This window comes from Molossus molossus, unplaced genomic scaffold (assembly GCF_014108415.1).
Source record: "Molossus molossus isolate mMolMol1 unplaced genomic scaffold, mMolMol1.p scaffold_m16_p_2, whole genome shotgun sequence".
NCBI lineage: Eukaryota > Metazoa > Chordata > Mammalia > Chiroptera > Molossidae > Molossus > Molossus molossus.
Genome location: NW_023425355.1, coordinates 49,614,241 through 49,629,269, shown reverse-complemented (window position 1 = coordinate 49,629,269; position 15,029 = coordinate 49,614,241). Strand labels below are relative to the sequence as shown.

The window sequence follows — 15,029 nt, the reverse complement described above, 5'->3', positions numbered from 1 at the left end:
TGCATATTGCGTAAATATAGTCCTTTGTTTTATCTGTTTTAATATATGTATATACATTGCATACATGTATAGAGATATAAATAAATAATTTAAATAATATTAAGGGTGTTCAAAGTAAAGCATCTCAGCTAACAGGCAAGGCAAAGAAGTTTCTTGGAGGCTGGGGATGGTCCCCCGAGCATTTCAGCCTAATGAGACAGCCCGGAAGTTCATATGACTACTACTGACATGTGATTAGCATTAGGGGGAGAAAGGCTCAACGTGCGCCTCTGACGTCATTTCTGGGCGACTCTTATTTTTGGCGTTGAGTTTGTGGGTTTCTCCAGTGAACTGTGTCTAAAGTTGTGTCTCAGTTGGCTGTCTGCTCTGACACCCGGGACCGGGAGGAATATGACGCCAGGGAGAAGCCCCTCCTTGTCTACCACTGTTTGTGTGGCCAGACGGTTCTGGTGCTGGGTGAGTAGTGGGGAACTGGCGCGGGGGGTGGGCAGGTCTCTGGAAGGAGCGAAATTTCCGTTTCTCAAGTATAATTTTCTCTGGCCCTGATCTGGGAGCTACGTCTCTTTGGAGACTGGTGGGCTTTCCCTCTTCATCAAAATCCTCCTTACACATCCCGCCCAGGCTGGAGCAGGTTTTTTGTTTAACCTTATGACTTGGTATCCAGACCTCCCTCAAAACTAATTCCTCCTACCGAAAAAAAAAAAAAAAAGTATCTTCCCCCACCTCTACCTCTGCCTCTAGATGCAGTAATAGCCCTTTTTTTTAATTGTTGACAGTTTACAGATGGCCCTCCCATTGACCCCCTCCTTCCTATTCCCAACCCTCTCCTGCGTTCCCCAGCCATGTGGACTGGTTGTGCATATGCCCATGTAAGTTCTTTGGTTTATCTCTTCTCTCCCCGCCCAACCCCCATCCCTCTGAGGGTTGTCAGTCTGTTCCCTACTTCCATGATTCTGGGTCTCTTTTGATCGACAGCCTAATTTGTTATGTTCCAGAAATAAGTGAGATCATATGGTATTTGTCTTTCTCTGACTGGCTTATTTCGCTTAACATAACACTCTCCAGGTCCCTCCATATCATTTCTTTTCTTTCTTTCTTTTTATTTTATTTTATTATTATTATTTTTCAGTTAATAATTTATTTAGGTTACAGAAGTTTCTCTTTTCCCCCCACTGATTTTTCCCTCCCCCACCCGCCCCACCCTGTCCCCACCTTTGTTGTTCATGTCCATTGCTCATACATACATGCATATGAGTTCTGTGATTTATCTCTCCCTCACCACCCCCTCTTCTGGGAAATGTCAGTCTGTACCCCACCTCTGTGTCTTTGGGACTACCCCATTCCTCAGACTGTTAAGTTCATTATATTCAACAAAGAAGTGAGATCATGTGATACTTGTCTTTCACTGCTTGGCTTGTTTCGCTTAGGAGAATACTCTCCAGGTCCCTCCATGTCGTCTCAAAGGATAAGAGATCTTTCTTTCTTACATCTGCATAGTGCTCCATTGTGTATATGTACCACAGCTTTTTTATCCATTCGTCTATTGATGGACATTTGGGCTGTTTCCAGATCTTAGCTATTGTAAATAGTGCTGTTACCAACATGAGGATACATATATTCTTACTGATTGGTGTTTCAGGCTTCTTAGGGTATATTCCTAGAAGTGGGATCACTGGGTCAAATGGAAGTTCAATTTTTAATTTTCTGAGGTGACACCATATTGTTTTCCACAGTGGCTGCACCAGTCTGCATTCCTACCAGCAGTGCACTAGAGTCCCCTTTTCTCCACACCCTCGCCAACACTTGTTGTTTGATGATTTGTTGATGGCAGCCATTCTGACAGGTGTGAGGTGATACCTCATTGTTGTTTTAATTTGCATCTCTCTGATGATTAGTGAGGTTGAGCACGTCTTCATATGTCTCTTAGCCATTTGTATGTCCTGTTTGGAGAGGTGTCTATTCAGTTCCTCTGCCCATTTTTTAATTGAGTTCTTTGTGTTCCTTCGGTTGAGTTGTATGAGCACTCTCTATATATTGGAAATTAACCCCTTATCTGATATATCATTGGCAATTATGCTCTCCCATACAGTGGGTTGCCTTTCCATTTTGATGATTGTATCTTTTGCTGTGCAGAAGCTTTTGAGTTTGATGTAGTCCCATGTGTTCATTTTCTCCTTTGTTTCTTTCTTTTTTTTTTAAGTTTAAATACTTTTTAAAAAAATCTTTATTGTTGAATGTAGAATATATTACAGATGTTCCTCATTTTTCCCCGATTGACCCCCTCCTCCCCACTCCCGCCCCCCTCCCGCCTTTTCCCACACTATTGTCTGTGTCCATTGGTTATGCATATACGTTCTTTGGTTTATTTCTTCCCACCCCCCAACCCCTTTCCCTTTGAAGTTTGTCAGTCTAGCAATGAATGTGTACTTCTTAATCCCTTCACCTTTTTCACCCATTCCCCCAATCCCCCTCCCATCTGGCAACCAACAAAATGTTCTCTCTATCTATGAGAATGTTTCAGTTCTACCTGTTCATTTTGTTTGTAGATTCCATTGTTGATAGATATGTATTCATTGCCATTTTGTTTGTTCATATATTTTATCTTTTTTTTTCAAAAAGACCCTTCATCATTTCATATAATAACGGTTTGGTGGTGATGAACTCCTTTAACTTGTTCTTGTCTGGGAAAGTCTTAATATGGCCATCGATTCTAAATGACAGCTTTGCAGGAAAGAGTAATCTTGGTTGTAGGTTCTTGGTTTTCATCACTCTGAATATTTCTTGCCACTCCCTTCTGGCCTGCAAAGTTTCTTTTGAGAAATCAGCTGACAGCCTAATGGGAACTCCCTTGTAGGTAACTAGCTGCCTTTCTCTTGCTGCTTTTAAGATTCTCTCTTTGCCCTGGCCAGTTTGGCTCAGCGGTTAGAGCGTTAGCCTGCGGTCCAGAGAGACCCGGGTTCGGTTCCCGCTAAGGGCACGTACTTCGGTTGCAGTTTGTCCCCGGCCCTGGTTGGTCGTGCGGGTGCCAGCCACTCGATGTGTCCCTTCACATCGATGTTTCTCTCTCTGTCTCCCTTCCTCTCTCTCCCTCCCACTCTATCTGTACAAAAAATGGAAAAATATCCTCGGGTGAGGATAAAAAAAAAAAAAAAAAAAAAAAAGATTCTCTCTTTGTCTTGAACCTTTTGCATTTTGATGATGATGTGTCTTGGTGTGGGCCTCGTGGGGTTCATCTTGTTTGGGACTCTCTGTGCTTCCTGAACTTGTATGTCTCTTTCCTTCACCAAGTTAGGAAAGATTTCTGCCATTATTGTTTCAAACAGGTTTTCAATTTCTTGTTCTCTCTCTTCTCCTTCCGGCACCCCCAAGATGTGAATGTTGGCACGCTTGAAGTTGTCCCAGAAGCTCCTTACACTGTCCTCATTTTTTTGGATTCCTTTTTCTTTTTGCTGTTCTGATTGGGCGTTTTTTGCTTCCTTATATTCCAAATCAATGGTTTGCTTCTTGGATTTACGTACTCTACTATTGAATCTGTGTAAATTATTCTTTATTTCAGTTAAAGCCTCCTTCGTTTCTAACTGTGCATCGATCATTTCTGACTGGTCCTTTTTTATGCTCTTGAGACCCTCACTGAGTTCACTGAGCATCCTTATAAGCAGTATTTTGAACTCAGCATCTGTTAGGTTACTTATCTCCATTTCACTTAGTTCTTTTCTTGGAGTTTTGTTCTGTTCTTTCATTTGAGACTTATTTCTTTGCCTCCTCATTTTGGCTGCCTCCCTGTGTTTGTTTCTGTGTATTACTTAACAAGAAGTATGGGGCTAGCTGAGACCAGATGCTGCTCGTTTGAAAGAATTTAGGAAAAACCCGAAGCAGGATCCAAGACAGGCCAATCCTATGGTTAAGCACGTGGCAACACCTTGGGTGGGCCTGAAAGTTGGGTGGGGCAGGGCCTCAGGGAGTCACCAGGGCGGGGCTACCAGTGTGAGCCACGTTGCTGGAGTCCCAGGTATGGCAACTGTCTGCCGCCCCAGGGAAGGGCTCACCAAAGGATCAAAGGCCTCTGACAGCACGTTTGTCCCAGAGAAAGCCCCCTATCCAGCCCTCGCTCCAGTGCCAAACAGCTCAGTTCTTCCCTGTATGTCTCTGGTGCCCCTTGAGCTGCCTCCCCTCCAAGCTTAGAGGGAGAGAGTCCGATAAGTCTGTGTGCTGGCCCTTTAAGGAGCTGCCTGGGGCTCCAGCCGTGTCAGCTTCCCTGAGCCTCAGTTCCTGCTGGTTTTTCCTGCCAGAATTATGGGGACTTCTCTCTCTGGCACTGGAACCCTGAGCAGGGCACCTGGTGTGAGACGGGGACCCCCCAGTCCTCAGGAAGGACCTTCCTAGCCAAGGTATCCTCCTGATTTTTATCCTCCACACGTGTGTGTGCCACCACCCCGTCCACCCCTCGCGCCTTTGCCCCTCCTACCAGTCTCGATGTGGCTGCTGCTTTAATTCCGTAGCTGTAGGACTTCCACTCAGGATGATTTCAGGCGGTTTTGAATGACGGTTGTTCTGTAGTTTAGTTGTAACTTTGATGTGGTTGTGGGAGTATGGGATACCGCGTTTACCTACGCCGCCATCTTGACCGGAAGTTTCTCCTTTGTTTCTGTTGCCTTAGGTGATGTATCAGTGAAAATGCTGCTGCGTATGATGTCTGAAATATTGTTGCCTACAGTCTCTTCTAGGTTTTTTATGGATTCATGAGTCACATTTAAGTCTTTTATCCATTTTGAGTTTATTCTTGTGTATGGTGTAAGTTGATGGTCTAGTTTCATTTTTTTGCATGTAGCTGTCCAATTTTTCCAACACCATTTATTAAAGAGGCTGTCTTTACTCCACCGTATGCTCTTGCCACCTTTGTCAAATATTAATTGAGCATATTGTGTTGGATCCATTTCCGGGTTCTCTGTTCTGTTCCACTGGTCTATATGCCTGTTCTTGTGCCAGTGCCAGGCTGTTTTGATTACAGTGGCTTTGTAGTATAACCTGATATCTGGTAATGTGATCCCTCCTACTTTGTTGTTCTTTTTCAAGATTGCTGTGGCTATTCGAGGTCTTTTTTGGTTCCATTTGAACTTTGAATTATTTGTTCTAGTTCTGGGAAGTATGTTGTTGGTATTTTGATGGGGATTGCATTGAATCTATAGATTACTTTGGGTATTATGGACATTTTAATAATGTTGATTCTTCCAATCCATGAACAAGGTATGTGCTTCCACTTTTTTATATCTTCCTCTATTTTTCTTTTTTCAATGACCTGTAGTTTTCTGCGAATAGGTCCTTTATTTCTTTGGTTAAGTTTATTCCTAGGTATCTTAATTTTTTTGCTGCGGTGGTAAATGGGATTGTTTTTTTAGTTTCTCTTCCTGTGAGTTCATCATTGGTGTATAAGAATGCCATAGATTTCTTGACGTTAATTTTGTATCCTGCTACTTTGCCAAATTCATTTATTAAGTCTAGTAAATTTTTGATAGAGTCATTGGTGTTTTCTACGTATACTATCGTGTCAACTGCGAATAATGACAGTTTCACTTCCTCCTTTCCCATTTGGATTCCCTTTATTTTTTTCTCCTGTCTGATTGCTGTGGCTAAGACTTCCAATACTATGTTAAATAAGAGTGGCGAAAGTGGACATCCTTGTCTTGTTCCTGTTCTTAAGGGAAATGCTTTTAGTTTTTGCCCATTGAGTATGATGTTGGCTGTAGGTCTTTCATATATGGCCTTTATTATGTTGAGATAGGATTCCTCTATTCCCAGATTGCTGAGTGTTTTTATTAGAAATGGGTGCTGGATTTTGTTGAATTCTTTTTCAGCGTCTATTGATATGATCATATAATTTTTATCTTTCTTTTTTTTTATGTGGTGTATCACATTTATTGATTTGCGAATATTGTACCAGCCTTGCATCCCTGGGATGAATCCCACTTAGTCATGGTGAATAATTTTTTTGATGTGTTGCTGAATTCAATTTACTAGTATTTTGTTCAGGATTTTGGCATCTATGTTCATCAGGGATATTGGTCTGTAGTATTCTTTGTAGTGTCTTTTTCTGGTTTTGGAATTAGAATTATGCTGGCCTCATAAAACGAGTTTGGAAGTCTTCCTTCTTGTTGAATTTTTTGAAATAGTTTGAGGAGAACGGGTATTAGTTCTTTGAATGTTCGATAAAATTGCCCCATGAAGCTGTCTGGGTCTGAGCTTTTGTTTGCTGTGAGAGTCTTGATTACATCTTCAATTTCTTTTGTTGTTATTGGTCTGTTCAAGTTTTTTATCTTTTCCCGGTTCAGTTTTGGGAGACTATGTTTTTCTAGAAATTGGTCCATTTCACTTAGATTATCGAATTTGTTGCCGTATAATTGTTCATAATATTTGTTAGCAATCCGTTCTATTTCTGTGGTGTCAGTTATTATTTCTCCTGTTTCATTTCTGATTTTGTGTATTTGAATTCTCTCTCTTTGTTTTTTGGTGAGTCTAGCTAAGGGTCCATTAGTCTTGTTTATCTTTTTGAAGAGCCAGCTTTTTGTTTCATTGATCCTTTGAATTGTTTTTTTGGTCTCCATGTCATTTATTTCTGCTCTGATCTTTACAATTTCCTTCCTTCCACTTGCTCTGGGCTTTACTTTTGGTTTGCTTTCTAGTTCTTTAAGTTGTGAGGTTAGATAGTCTGTTATTAATTTTTCTTGCTTCTTGAGGTAGACCTGTAGTGCTATGAATTTCCCTCTCAGAACTGCTTTCACTCTGCATCCCATAGATTTTGTGTTGTTGTGTGTTCATTTTAATTGGTTTCCAGGAAGTTTTTTTGTTTTTTGTTTTTTGTTGTTGTTTTTTTTATCCTCACTCGAGGACATTTTTTCCATTTTTTTGTTCAGGTAGAGAGGGAGGGAGAGAGAGGGAAACATCAATGTGAAAGGGACACATCGAGTGGCTACAACCTGCACAACCAATCAGGGCCAGGGACAAACTGCAACCAAGGTACATGCCCTTAGCGGGATCCGAACCCGGGTCTCTCGGGACCACAGGCCGATGCTCTAACTGCTGAGCCAACCGGCCAGGGCTCCAGGAAGTTTTTAATTTCTTCCTTGATCTCTATGGTAACCCATTCATTGTTCAATAACATGCTGTTTCGCCTCCATGTGTTCAAATGTCTTTCCATGTTCTTGTTGCAGTTGATTTCTAGTTTCATGCCATAGTGATCTGAGAAGATGCTTGATATGATTTCAGTCTTCTTGAACTTCTAGAGACTTAGTTTGTGTCCTAACATGTGGTCTATGTTTGAGAATGTCCCATGTGCACTTGAGAAGGATGTGAATTCTGCAGTTTGGGGTGTAATTCTTTGTAGATATCTATTAAATGCATTTGATCTAGTGCTTCTGTTAGAGTCCGTGTTTCCTTGTTAATTTTTTGTCTAGAAGATCTATCCAGTGATGTGAGTGGGGAGTTGAAGTCCCCTGCTATGATTGCATTGCTGTCAATTTCTTCTTTGAAGTCCTCCAAAAGATTTTTAATATATGTTGGTGCTCCTGTATTGGGTGCATATATGTTTACCAAGGTTATATCTTCCTGTTGGATAGATCCTTTCAATATTATGTAGTGGCCTTCTTTGTCTCTAGTTATGGTCTTCATTTTGAAATCTACTTTATCAGACATGAGTATTGCTACCCCAGCTTTTATTTGCTTTCCGTTTACTTGAAAGATTTTTTCCATCCCTTCACTTTCAACCTATGTGAGTCTTTTGTTGTGAGGTAGGTCTCTTGTAAACAACATATATGTGAGTCATGCTTTCTTCTCCAGTCAGCTAATCTGTGTCTTTTTATCACAGCATTCAAACCATTCACATTTAAGGCGATTATTGATATGTACTTATTTATTATCATTTTTGTTTTGTGTGGTTCTATTTTTCTTCCTATTTCTTCTACTAATTACATAAGTCCTTCTAGCATATCTTGCAGTGCTGGTTTGGTGTTACTTTGTCCAACTTTTTGTCTGGAAAGTTCTTTATTTGACCTTCTATATTGAATGATAACCTTGCTGTATAGAGTAGTCTTGGATTCAGATCCTTGTTTTTCATGACCTTGATTACTTCATGCCACTCCATTCTGGCCTGTAGTGTTTCTGTTGAGAAGTCAGCTGACAGCCTTATGGAGATTCCTTTGTAGGTAACCTGTTGCTTATCTCTTGCTGCCTTTAGAATTCTCTCTTTAATTTTTGTCTTTAATTTTTGACACTTTGATTACTATGTGTTTTGGTGTGGGCGTCTTTGGTTTCTTCTTACTTGGGGCTCTCTGTGCTTCTTGAACTTGAATGCCTTCTTCCTTCACCAAGTTAGGAAAGTTTTCTGTCATTATTTCTTCAAGTATATTCTGTAATTCTTGCCCATTTTCTTTCTCTTTGGGGACTCCTCTGATGCGAATGTTACTACGTTTCCAGTTGTCCTACAGTTCTCTTAAGCCGTCTTCCTGTTTTTTAATCATTTTTTTCTTTTGGTTTTCTGATTGGTTGATTTTTTTCTGCCCTGTCTTCTAACTCATTGATCTGGTCCTCAGCTTCCTCTACTCTGCTGGTTAGTCCTTCCAATGTGTTCTTAATTTCTGCTATATCATTCTTCAGTTCCACTTGGTTGGTTTTCAGTGTTTCTATACCTTTACTCATGGAGCTGATGTCCTTACTCATGCTGTTGAGCTTTCTCAAGTTCATGGCTCTGAACTCTTCCTCTGATAATTTGCTTAGCTGCATTTCGTTGATCTCATCTTCGATAGCATTCTCTTGTTCTTTCCTTTGGTATTTGTTTCTTTGTTTCACTATTTTGGCTATCTTAGTGGGTTTTGGAGCATGCCAAATTTTCCCTGTGGGTGGTGGTGTTCTGCCGTTTGTGGCTCCCTCTACTTGGTTTGGATGAGCCTGGGTGGGCCCACGTTAAACACCACTGTCACATATTACTTTCCTGGGTAGATTTGCAAGCCCAGGAAAGGTTCCGTTATCCTCTAGCTTTTTCGTGATGGCTAGTAGTCTCAGTTACTCAGTGCCTTGGCATGTTGTCCTGGTGTTCTGCCTAAGAGGATTTTCGGTGGGTGGAATAAATGCTGGTTGTTAATGAGCCTCAATTTTTATTTCTTTGCCTCACCTGGGAAAGGCTGAATCTACGAGGGGGGTTGCTGCTTTTCCCCACAGGCCCTGTGGGTAACTAGATCATGCAGTCCCTGCTGGGTGGCACAGACCTCTTTGGTGCTTCAGCACCCTACAAGTCCTGCGGGTTATTGGATGACTCTGTCCCTTCTGGGTCGCATGTGTAATTGGATGGCACAGTCCCTGATGGGTTGCAGGGGCCTCTGTGGTGCTTCAGTACCCCTCGGGACCCGCAGGTAACTGGATTGCACAGTCCCTGCTGGGTGGCACAGGCCTTTCTGGTGCCCCTGCACCCTGTAGTTCCCTTGGGCAGGCAGCTGGATTGCAACAATCTCTCTTGGGCTGTGGCTTCCCACCACACTTGTGAGCTACTGGACTGCACTGTCCTTGTGGAGTCCCAGGTCCCCCCGCTGGGTGCTGGGGAGTGCTGCTGCCTGATCCTCCAATCATTTCAAAGGGTAAGAGATTGCATCTCTCTTATAGCTGCATAGTATTCCATTGTATGTATGTATATTCCACAGCTTTTTAATCCACCCATCTACTGATGGGCACTTGGGCTGTTTCCAGATCTTAGCTATTGTAAATAGCGCTGCTATGAACATAGGGATACATATATTTCTTCTGACTGGTATTTCAGGCTTCCTAGGGTATATTCCTAGAATTGGGATCACTGGGTCAAATGGAAGTTCTATTTTTAATTTTTTGAGGAAGCACCAAATTGTTTTCCATAGTGGCTGCACCAGTTTGCATTCCCACCAGAAGTGTACTAGTATCCTCTTTTCTCCACATCCTCACCGGCACTTTTTTGATGATTTGTTGATGGCAGCCATTCTGGCAGGTGTGAGGTGATACCTCATAGTCATTTTAATTTGCATCTCTCTGATGATTAGAGATGTTGAGCATTTTTTTATATGTCTTTTGGCCATTTGTATGTTCTGCTTGGAGAAGTGTTTATGCAGGTCCTCTACCATTTTTTAATTGGATTGTTTGCCTTTTGTTGAGTTGAGTGAGTACTCTGTATATTTTGGATGTTAACCCTTATCCAGTGTATTTTTGGCAAATATATTCTCCCAGAGAGTGGGTTCCCGTTTCATTTTGATTCTGGTTTCTTTTGCTATGCAGAATTTTTAAGTTTGATGTAGTCCCATTTATTAATTTTTTCCTTTGTTTCTCTTGCTTTAGGTGATGTATCAGTGAAAATTCCACTACATACGATGTCTGAGATTTTTCTGCCTATATTTTCTTCTAGGAATTTTATGGTTTCACAGATTACATTTAAGTCTTTTATCCATTTTGAGTTTATTCTTGTGTATGGTGTAAGTTTGTGGTCTAGTTTCGTTTTTTTGCATATAGGTGTTCAATTTTCCCAGAACCATTTATTGAAGAGACTGTCTTTTCTCCATTGTATGCTCTTGCCTCCTTTGTCCGATATTAATTGTGCATACTGTCTTGGGTCAATATTTGGGTTCTCTGTTTTGTTCCATTGATCTATATGTCTGTTCTTGTGCCAGTAGCAGTCTGTTTTGATTATGATGGCTTTGTAGTATAACTTGATAGCTGGTATTGTGATCCTTCCTACTTTGACTACTTTGTTCTTTTTCAAAATTGCTGTGGCTATTCGTGGTTTTTGGTTCCATATAATCTTTTGGAGTATTTGTTCTAGATCTGTGAAATATGCTGTTGATACTTGAATAGGGATTGCATTGAATCTGTAGATTGCTTTGGGTAGTATGGACATTTTAATGATGTTGATTTTTTTGATCCATGAACATGGTATATGTTTCCACTTTTTTATATCTTCCTCTATTTCTTTTTTCAGTGATCTGTAGTTTTCTGAGAACAGGTCTTTTACTTGCTTGGTTAAGTTTATTTCTAGGTATTTTATTTATTTTTGTTGCAATGGTAAATGGGATTTTTGTTTGTTTCCCTTTCTGAGTGTTCATTATTGGTGTATAAGAATGCCATCAATATCTGGATGTTAATTTTGTATCTTACTACTTTGTCAAATTTATTTATTAAATGTAGTAGATTTTTGATGGAATCTTTAGGGTTTTCTATGTATAATATCGTGTTGTTGGCATATAATGACAGTTTCATTTCCTATTTTCCTATTTGGATCCTCTTTATTTTTTCTTCATGTCTGATTGCTGTGGCTAAGACTTCCAGTACTAAGTTAAATAAGAGTGGTGAAAGTGGTCATCCCTATCTTGTTCCTGTTCTTAAGGGAAATGCGTTTAGTTTTTGCACATTGAGTATGATGTTGGCTGTAGGTTTTTCATATTTGGCCTTTATTATGTTGAGATATGATCCCTCTATTCCCACATTGCTGAGTGTTTTTATCAGATATGGGTGCTGGATTTTGTGAAATGGTTTTTTAGCATCTATTGATATGATCATATGGTTTTTATATTTCATTTTGTTTATGTGGTCTGTCACATTTATTGATTTGTGAATATTGTGCCAGCCTTGCATCCCTGGGATGAATCTCACTTGATCATGGTGAACAATTTTTTTTCATGTATTGCTGGATTCAATTTGCTAATATTTTGTTAAGGATTTTGGCATCTATGTTCATCAGGGATATTGGCCTGTAGTTTTCCTTCTTTGTGGTGTCTTTATCTGGTTTGGGAATTAGGATTTTGCTGGCCTCATAAAAAGTGTTCAGAAGTCTTCCTTCTGGCATTTTTTGGGAATAGTTTGAGGAGAATGGCTGTTAGTTTTTCTTTGAATTCTCGGTGAATCCCCCCCGTGAAGTCGTCCAGGCCCAGGCTTTTGTTTGCAGTTGTTTATCGATTACATCTTCAGTTTCCTAAGTTTTTATTGGTCTGTTCAAGTTTTCTTTCTCTTACCAGTTCAGTTTTGGGAGGTTGTGTGATTTTAGAAATTAGTCCATTTCACCTAGATTGTCCAACTTGTTGGCATATAATTGTTCATAGTATTTTTTTTTTATCCTCACCTGAGGACATTTTTCCATCCTTTGTTCAGACAGAGTGGGAGGGAGAGAGAGGACGAGAGAGAGAGAAACATCGACATGAAAGGGACACATCGAGTGGCCGCCATCCACATGACCAACCAGGGCCAGGGACAAACTGCAACCGAGGTACGCGCCCTTAGCGGGAACCGAACCCAGGTCTCTCTGGACCGCAGGCTGATGCTCTAACCGCTGAGCCAAACTGGCCAGGGCTGTTCATAATATTTTTTAACAGTCCTTTGTATTTCTGTGGTGTCAGTTCTTATCTTTCCGCTTTCCTTTCTGATTTTGTTTATTTTGTTCCTCTTTGTTTCTTGGTGAGTCTGGCTAAGGGTTCATCAATCTTGTTTATCCTTTCAAAGAATCAGCTCTTTGTTTCATTGATCTTTTGAATTATTTTTATTTAGTCTCTATGACATTTATTGCTGCTCTGACCTTTACTGTTTCTTTCCCTCTACTTGCTCTGGGTTTTTCTGTTTGTTTACTTTCTAGTTCTTTAAGTTGTAGAGTTAGAAATTTTTCTTGTTTCTTGAGGTAGGCCTGTAGTGCTATGAACTTCCCTCTCAGGACTGTTTTTGCTGTGTCCCACAGATTTTTGTGTTGTGTGTTCATTTTCATTGGTTTCCAGGAAGTTTTAAATTTCTTCCTTGATCTCCTTAGTATCCCATTCATTTTTTAATAACATGCTATTTAGCTTCTATGTGTTTGAAGGTTTTTGAGTGTTTTTATTGTGATTAATTTCTAGTTTCATGCTGTTGTGATGTGAGAAGATGCTTGATATAATTTCAGTCTCCTTGAACTTGTGGCGACTTAGTTTGTGTCCTAACATGTGGTCTATCTTTGAGAATGTCCCATGTGCACTTGTGAAGAATGTGAATTCTGTAGTTTTGGGGTGTAATTCTCAGTAGATATCTATTAAATCCATTTGGTCTAGTGCTTCATTTAGAGTCTCTGCTTCCTTGTTAATTTTTTGTCTAGAGGATCTATCCAGTGATGTCACCAGGATGTTGAAGTCCCCTGCTGTTATTGTATTGCAGTCAATTTCACCTTCGAAGCCATCCATAAGTTTTTTATTATATTGTGGTGTTCTTATATTGGGTGCATATATGTTTACCATGGTTATATCCTCTTGTTGGATAGATCCTTTCAATATTATGAAGTGGCCTTCTTTGTCTCTAGTTATGGCCTTCATTTTGAAGTCTATTTTATCAGATATGAGTACTGTTACCCCAGCTTTTTTTTTTTCCTTTCTATTTGCTTGGGAAAAATTTTTCCATCCCTTCACTTTCAACCTATGTGAATATTTTGTTGTGAGTGGGTCTCTTGTAAACAACATATATATGAGTCATGGTTTCTTATCCATTCAGCTACTCTGTGTCTTTTTATCGGAGCATTCAAACCATTTACATTTAAGGTTATTACTGATATGTACTTATTTATTGCCATTTTTTTTTATTAGGGTTATGTTTCTCTTCCTGTTTCTTCTGCTTATTACAGTAGTGATTTTAACATTTCTTGCAGTGCTGGTTTGTTGCTAATATATTCCCTTAGTCTTTTTTTTTTTTTTTTTTTTTGTCTGGGTAGCTCTTTATTTCGCCTTCTATTTTTTTTTTTTATCCTCACCCAAGGACATTTTTTGCATTTATCTTAAGATAGAGCGGGAAGGAGAGCGGGAGGAAGAGAGAGAGGCACATCAACTGGTCACCACCCACCCAACCACTTCTGGGGCTGGGGACAAACTGCAACTGAGGTACGTGCCCTTAGCAGCAACTGAACCCTGGTCTCTCTGGTCCACGGGCCAACACTATAACCACTGAGCCAAACCGGTCAGGACTCTACCTTCTGTTTTGAATGATAGCTTTTTTGGATAGAGTAGCCTTGGATTCAGATCCTTGTTTTTCATTACCTTGAATACTTCATGCCATTTCTTGCTGACCTTTAGTGTTTCTGTTGAGAAATCAGCTGATAGCCTAATAGGGGTTCCTTTGTAGGTGATCTGTTGCTTATCTCTTACTGCCTTTAAGATTCTCTCTTTGTCTTTAATTTTTGGCATTTTAATTATGATGTGTTTTGGTGTGGGCCTCTTTGGGTTCTTCTTACTTGGGGGCTCTCTGTGCTTCTTGAACTTGCATGCCTTTTTCCTTCACCACGTTAAGGAAGTATTCTGTCACTGTTTCTTAAAATATATTCTCTAACCCTTGCTCATTTTCTTCTGGAACTCCTGTGATGTGGATGTTATGTTTCATGTTGTGGATGTTGTTTTGTAACATGTTGTCCCACAGTTCTCTCAAGCTGTCCTCCTGCTTTTTCATTTTGGTTCTCTGATTGGGTGAATTTTTCTACCCTCTCTTCTAATTCACTGACACAATCCTCGGCTTCCTGTAATCTGCTGGTTATTCCTTCCAATGTGTTCTATATTTCTTCTATGTCAGTCTTCATTTCTGCTTGGGGTTTTTCCTTTTCAGTTGGTTGAATTTCATTATTTCCATATCTTTACTCATGCTGTTGAGTTTCCTCATAAGCATTACTCTGAACTCTACCTCTGATAACTTGCTTAATTCCATTTCATTTATCCCTTCTTCTATAGAATTCTATTGTTCTTTCATTTGGGATTTGTTTATTTGTTTCACCATTTTGAGTGTCTCTGTGGGTTTTGGAGCCTGCCAAATTTTCCCAGTGGGTGTTGGTGTTCCAGTGTTTGTGATTCCATTTGTGGTTTTGGATTAGTGTGGGAGGGCCCATGTTAAATACCAATGTGTAGTCTTACTCTCCTGGGTAGATACACAGGCCAAGGAAAGATTCATTTTTGCTATAGCTTTTGACTGCAGTCTATTAGTCTCAGTTACTTAATGAGCCTCAGGTTGTAGCCCTCCTGGTAGTAATAGCTCTTATCTGA

The 15,029-nt window shown here is 40.1% G+C and overlaps 1 protein-coding gene across 1 annotated transcript in view; it reads left to right on the top strand.

Annotated features, from left to right (window-relative positions):
- Window positions 1-289: 289 nt before the first annotated feature.
- CUNHXorf56 (chromosome unknown CXorf56 homolog) overlaps window positions 290-15,029 on the top strand; it is a 35,648-nt gene continuing 20,908 nt past the window's right edge. Inside the window, exon 1 of the mRNA XM_036271185.1 lies at window positions 290-456. The gene's annotated coding sequence lies outside the window, so the exon portion shown is untranslated. The remainder of the gene's footprint in view (window positions 457-15,029) is intronic.